Here is a 6,102-nt window from a genome sequence, read left to right on the forward strand (position 1 = left end):
CTCGCGATTTTTCGAAAATTAAAATTCACAAAAATTATAGAAACAAACGAACAAGTGCTATTTTTAACTTCCCATAGGGTAGTTATAGTAATCGAAAGAAAATTGAAAATAAATTTTTTTGCATTTCTTTGCAAACGTTTTGGGGTTTCTGACATTTTGGCACACCTCAGAAAAAATGGATGTGTGTGTGTGTTTTGTGTGTCCGCATTTTTCAGTTCGCGTTTTCGGGCGCGCGGATCAACCGATTTTAACGGTTCAAAAAAATTCGATTTCTATTAATAAGGAGATGCGCTGATTAGTGTTTGGCAAAAGCAGGTCCAGCCGTTACAGAGATGAGGAGCAAAGAGTGCAGAAAATAGAAATCCAGTTTTTGAGAGAACAGAGCATCCGATTTGAAGGATCTAAAAAATATTCAATAAGTAATGATTGGGAGAAGTGGTTGTTAGGTTTTGGCAAAGGGAGGCCGAGCCATTTCGAAGATACAGAGCTAAATGTGCAATAAATGGTAGTTTTTGAGAGAACTAAGCGTCCGATTTGAATAACTTATATATATATATATATATATATATATATATATATATATATATATATATTAGGGTGGGCCGAATCATTATAGAAGTAAAATTAAGCGATATGGGCACCTTTTCATATGAAATATATGTGTTATTTAAATGAATTTTGACTTCAAAACCATATATCGCAAATAACTCTTTAGCCAGCGAAATTTTCAATAAAATACTGTTTTTAATAAGTTAATATATTAATTTAGGCATGTGAATAATTCAAATTGTGAGTTATATTTTGATTGATAGTTTGTACGGGGGTTTTTAAATCGGGTTTAGTTTGTTGTTATTTATTTCCATCAGAGTGCGCTAGTATTTTTTTATAATAATTCTCGAAGTTTCGAAAAGGATATATTAATGTGAAAAATTGGCATAAATCTTCATTCAGTTCTCCAGTTAGACGTGAAGTATCAATGGCGAATTCTTATTTAAATTCCGGCGCAAGTGCCAGTAATTTGAATCATATGCGCTCGCATGATCAAATTACATTTGGGGAAGCAAAAGAATTTACTGGAGTAAATCTTCCGACAAGTATGGAAATTATCAGGTATTATTTTTATTTGGCCGAAATATCAAAAAAACAAAATAAAATGTTTTCATATAAAACATTTACTCCAAATGTGGTAACGAAATTGATTCAGACGTGGGAAAAAATTGATATTCCAATTATGGAGAAACGAAGTATCGCTAGAAAATTGAACCGATTGATTGATAAATATAAAAGTACAAATAAAAGCAAGTCTACCCAAGCATCATTTCAGGAGTTTGTAGAATCCACGAAAGAATTATTTTATATTGGAAAATGCAAATGTGATTTGCGAAGATTACTGTGTTCCTGTGGACTGATCCCAGAACATTTACAAGCGTTTATGATGGATCAACATAATGAGAGGAAATCTACGATACCAGAATATATTATAAAAATTGAAGATGAAGTATCAGAATCTACAATAACTAGCAATATTACTCCAGGTGAGACATATACTCCAGATGTTGATTTTGATTCTAAAAGCAGTTCGGAAAGTTCACAAAATACCTCTCATATAAAACGTGGTCCATATAGTCGAAGATATAAGGCTCCAAGCTATGCCTTAATGTGCGACAGATTTGCAATTTCTGATAGAGTTGGTTCTGGCGTGGTGACGGCAATCCTGCGTGACCTGGGCATAACGGATGATTGGGGCAATCCTGTCATTATGGATAAAAATAAAAGCGTTCGTGAGAGGCAGAAAAATAGGCAAGCTCTACACAAACGATATGATTCTTCTGAATTAATAGCATTTTCATTCGACGGCCGAAAAAATGATTCTATTACCATGGAAAAAATCGATAAGAAGTTTCACCCACGAATGATTAAAGAAGCGCATTTAGTTATTTTAAAGGAACCGAATGGCCAATTGTTGGGTTACACAAAATTGGAAAATGAAGATTCGGAAAGTAAAGTAATCAAATTGAACGAGTTTTTCGCCGATAAAGGAATAGCTCTCGATTCTTTGATAGGCATATGTTGCGATGGTGAACCAGCAAATACAGGCGTGAAAAATGGTATTTTACGTCGATTTGAAATTCAGTTAAACAGGCCACTGCATTGGTTTGTGTGTCTTCTCCACTTTAACGAACTTCCACTTCGCCATTTATTTAACTATTTGGAAAAATCATTGACCACTGGACCACGAACAAAAACTGGAATATTAAGCAAACAAATTGAAACATGCGAAAATATACCGGTGAGTTATAACATATTTACTATTTTTTAATACCCTATGTTCAAATTCAATATAATTTATTTTTTCCTATATACTTCCAGCCGGTAAAAGACTTTGAAACAATCCCACTTGAAAATTTGGCTGATATAAGTCCTGCTGAATCGACAACTGACTCAAGTTATTTAATAAAAATAGCTAAAGCAGTTGCTTCTGGAGAAGTATCGACAGGCTTAGCTAATATGAAACCAGGGCCAATAGCACATTCCCGATGGCTCACGAAGGCTAGTAGGTTACTTCGGTTATATGTAACTACTAATAAGCCATCCAAAAATTTGAAAATTCTGGCAAACTACGTAATGAAAGTATATATTCCAATGTACTTTAACATTAAATATTACAACTCTGTGGTGTATGGTAGTATATTATTTTATAAATTTATTAGCTGGACGCAATATTTAGACTCGAATTTAAGACAAATTGTGAACAATGTTGCTAAAGAAAACGCATACTATGCTCACTCGGAAAATATTTTATTAGCAATGTTGTTTGATAATAAAAAGGAAATACGAGATTCAGCTATAAGAAAAATCTTATATTACCGTAATAATGTGGAAGACCTGACGCAATTGAGAGATTACAAAACACCCGAAATAAATTTCGAATGCACCGACTATACTAATATGATAGATATGGATGATTATTCAAATATATCCGAACCAGCCTTTACGCTAAATATTCCTCATGAACATCTAGTACAATATCTACAAAGCAATGAGTGTCCATGGAGTGACCCTAAAATTCCGGTCCACATTCAGGGAACTGAGAGACATGTTCAATTACTGGCTAATGTATCGAAACGCGTATTAGAGCAAAATCGCGAAGGTGTTATGACAGCGACACTACTATCTCGTGAAAAGCATCCTCGACTGGAAAGCAAGCAAGATTTCAGATATTAATTTATTTAAATTATATTAGCTAAATGTAAGAAATTTTATTTTAAATAAAAATGTAACTTAAAGAAATAAAAATGTTTTATTTAAACCATGTCATGTAAATAAATAATAGAATAAATATATGTCATTCCTAAAAACCCAAAAAACAATATTTTTCTACAAAAGTAGTTTGACCTGTTTCGATGCATGATTCTAGGTTAGGCTTACTCGCAAATGTATGATGTACCCGTAAGTTACTGATTTCAAAAAGCCGGAAAATGTTTTTAACCTGTTTCGATGCATGATTCTAGGTTAGGCTTACTCGCAAATGTCCCCTAGAAGTTTACTTGATGTAGTCTGATATACCCGTAAGTTACTGATTTCAAAAAGCCGGAAAATGTTTTTAACCTGTTTCGATGCATGATTCTAGGCTAGGCTTACTCGCAAATGTCCCCTAGAAGTTTACTTGATGTAGTCTGATGTACCCGTAAGTTACTGATTTCAAAAAGCCGGAAAATGTTTTTAACCTGTTTCGATGCATGATTCTAGGTTAGGCTTACTCGCAAATGTCCCCTAGAAGTTTACTTGATGTAGTCTGATGTACCCGTAAGTTACTGATTTCAAAAAGCCGGAAAATGTTTTTAACCTGTTTCGATGCATGATTCTAGGTTAGGCTTAATCGCAAATGTCCCCTAGAAGTTTACTTGATGTAGTCTGATGTACCCGTAAGTTACTGATTTCAAAAAGCCGGAAAATGTTTTTAACTTGTTTCGATGCATGATTCTAGGTTAGGCTTACTCGCAAATGTCCCCTAGAAGTTTACTTGATGTAGTCTGATGTACCCGTAAGTTACTGATTTCAAAAAGCCGGAAAATGTTTTTAACCTGTTTCGATGCATGATTCTAGGTTAGGCTTACTCGCAAATGTCCCCTAAAAGTTTACTAGATGTAGTTTGAAATTATATATAAATACTGAATATTTTGTTAAAAAGGAAATAAATATACTGAATATTTTATTATAAAAGAATCGAAATATTTATAGGTTGGAAGTTACTAATTATTTAGAGTATATTACAAAAATTAAATAAAAATAGCAACTTGCACGTATTTTGCACATTGACAACTTACACGTATTCTGCAAATTGACAACTTGCACGCATTCTGCAAATTGACAACTTGCACGTATTTTACACATTGACAACTTGCACGCATTTTGCATTATAGATAACTTATACGTACTTTGCTTATTAGCAACTTGTACGCATTTCCAAGAAATTTAGCAAAAAACATTCTCCCTATTTAGAATTTAATGAATTATATCATATATTTATATTAAAAAATTATGAAAAGTTTCTCTTAAAAACATATATTTCGTAAACTTACAAAATATTTATAACTATTCTCTTGACATTATGGTTATTGAAAGAAATAATGAATATTTCTAGTATTGGAATTTGTCGATAAGTTTTGATTTACGTGCTGACTCACGCACGTTGTACAAAATTGCTAGGTAGATACCGAAGAAGTGTCACATGTACAGCATGTACAAGTTTTCGACTGTCAAGCCTACTGATTGTGGCATGGTGCAATGCGACGGCTTAAGGCTTATGCTCTAATAGCGTGGGGTGACGTCAAGCCAACATGACGAATCCCCAAGCCAAGGGCTGAGTCTCAACGGATCGCAGCGTGGTAACTGCTCTGCCGAGTACAACACCCCGCCAGGTACCTAAGTCGTTTACAAACGATTCCGAGTCTCTACATCGAACTAGTAACCCATGATCGACCGCTATAGGCAAGACAGATATAACGGACGGATATCGCCCCTGTCCAGCGCCTCATTCGGCTAAAAATGGCTCGTGCGATAAACGGCGTGTGCCGAATACCTAATAAATCACATTGTATTGAGCCTTTCGACTCACGAGACTCCTAGAGATATCGTTGCTTACTTTGTCTAGAAAGGATACGGCCTTAGAGGCGTTCAGGCATAATCCCACGGATGGTAGCTTCGCACCACCGGCCGCTCGACCGAGTGCGTGAACCAAATGTCCGAACCTGCGGTTCCTCTCGTACTGAGCAGGATTACTATCGCAACGACGATTCATCAGTAGGGTAAAACTAACCTGTCTCACGACGGTCTAAACCCAGCTCACGTTCCCTATTTGTGGGTGAACAATCCAACGCTTGGCGAATTCTGCTTCGCAATGATAGGAAGAGCCGACATCGAAAGATCAAAAAGCAACGTCGCTATGAACGCTTGGCTGCCACAAGCCAGTTATCCCTGTGGTAACTTTTCTGACACCTCTTGCTGAAAACTCTTCAAGCCAAAAGGATCGATAGGCCATGCTTTCGCAGTCCCTGTGCACACTGAACAACGGGATCAAGCCAGCATTTGCCCTTTTGCTCTACGCGAGGTTTCTGTCCTCGCTGAGCTGGCCTTAGGACACCTGCGTTATTATTTGACAGATGTACCGCCCCAGTCAAACTCCCCGCCTAGCAGTTTCCTCGAATCGGATCACGCTAGAGTATTGTTGGCGATCGGCGCAATGGCTCACACCACTCTTATGCGCTTGGCTCTAGAAAACCGTGACAGTCGGAACGCAAGTTTTCGACGCACGCTTTCCGCCCAATCGAGTAAGTAAAGAAACGAAGAAAGTAGTGGTATTTCACCGACGATATTACTATCTCCCACTTATGCTACACCTTTCATGTCTTCTTACAATGCCAGACTAGAGTCAAGCTCAACAGGGTCTTCTTTCCCCGCTAATTTTTCCAAGCCCGTTGCCTTGGCAGTGGTTTTGCTAGAAAGTAAATAGGGACATTCATTTCATTCATTCATTATTTATTCTTATTCTGTATAGCTCGAGCTTTCACTCATTGCTATGTAGCGTCTACTTAATAATTG

The 6,102-nt window shown here is 36.4% G+C and overlaps 1 pseudogene; it reads right to left on the minus strand.

Annotated features, from left to right (window-relative positions):
* Positions 1-4,844: 4,844 nt before the first annotated feature.
* The window catches only part of LOC113378948, a 4,722-nt pseudogene continuing 3,464 nt past the window's right edge, over positions 4,845-6,102 (minus strand).

The sequence above is a fragment of the Ctenocephalides felis genome, unplaced genomic scaffold (genome assembly GCF_003426905.1).
Source record: "Ctenocephalides felis isolate EL2017-DRISC unplaced genomic scaffold, ASM342690v1 CF-g0.4_SCAFFOLD_01886, whole genome shotgun sequence".
In the NCBI taxonomy this organism is placed as follows: Eukaryota; Metazoa; Arthropoda; class Insecta; order Siphonaptera; family Pulicidae; genus Ctenocephalides; species Ctenocephalides felis.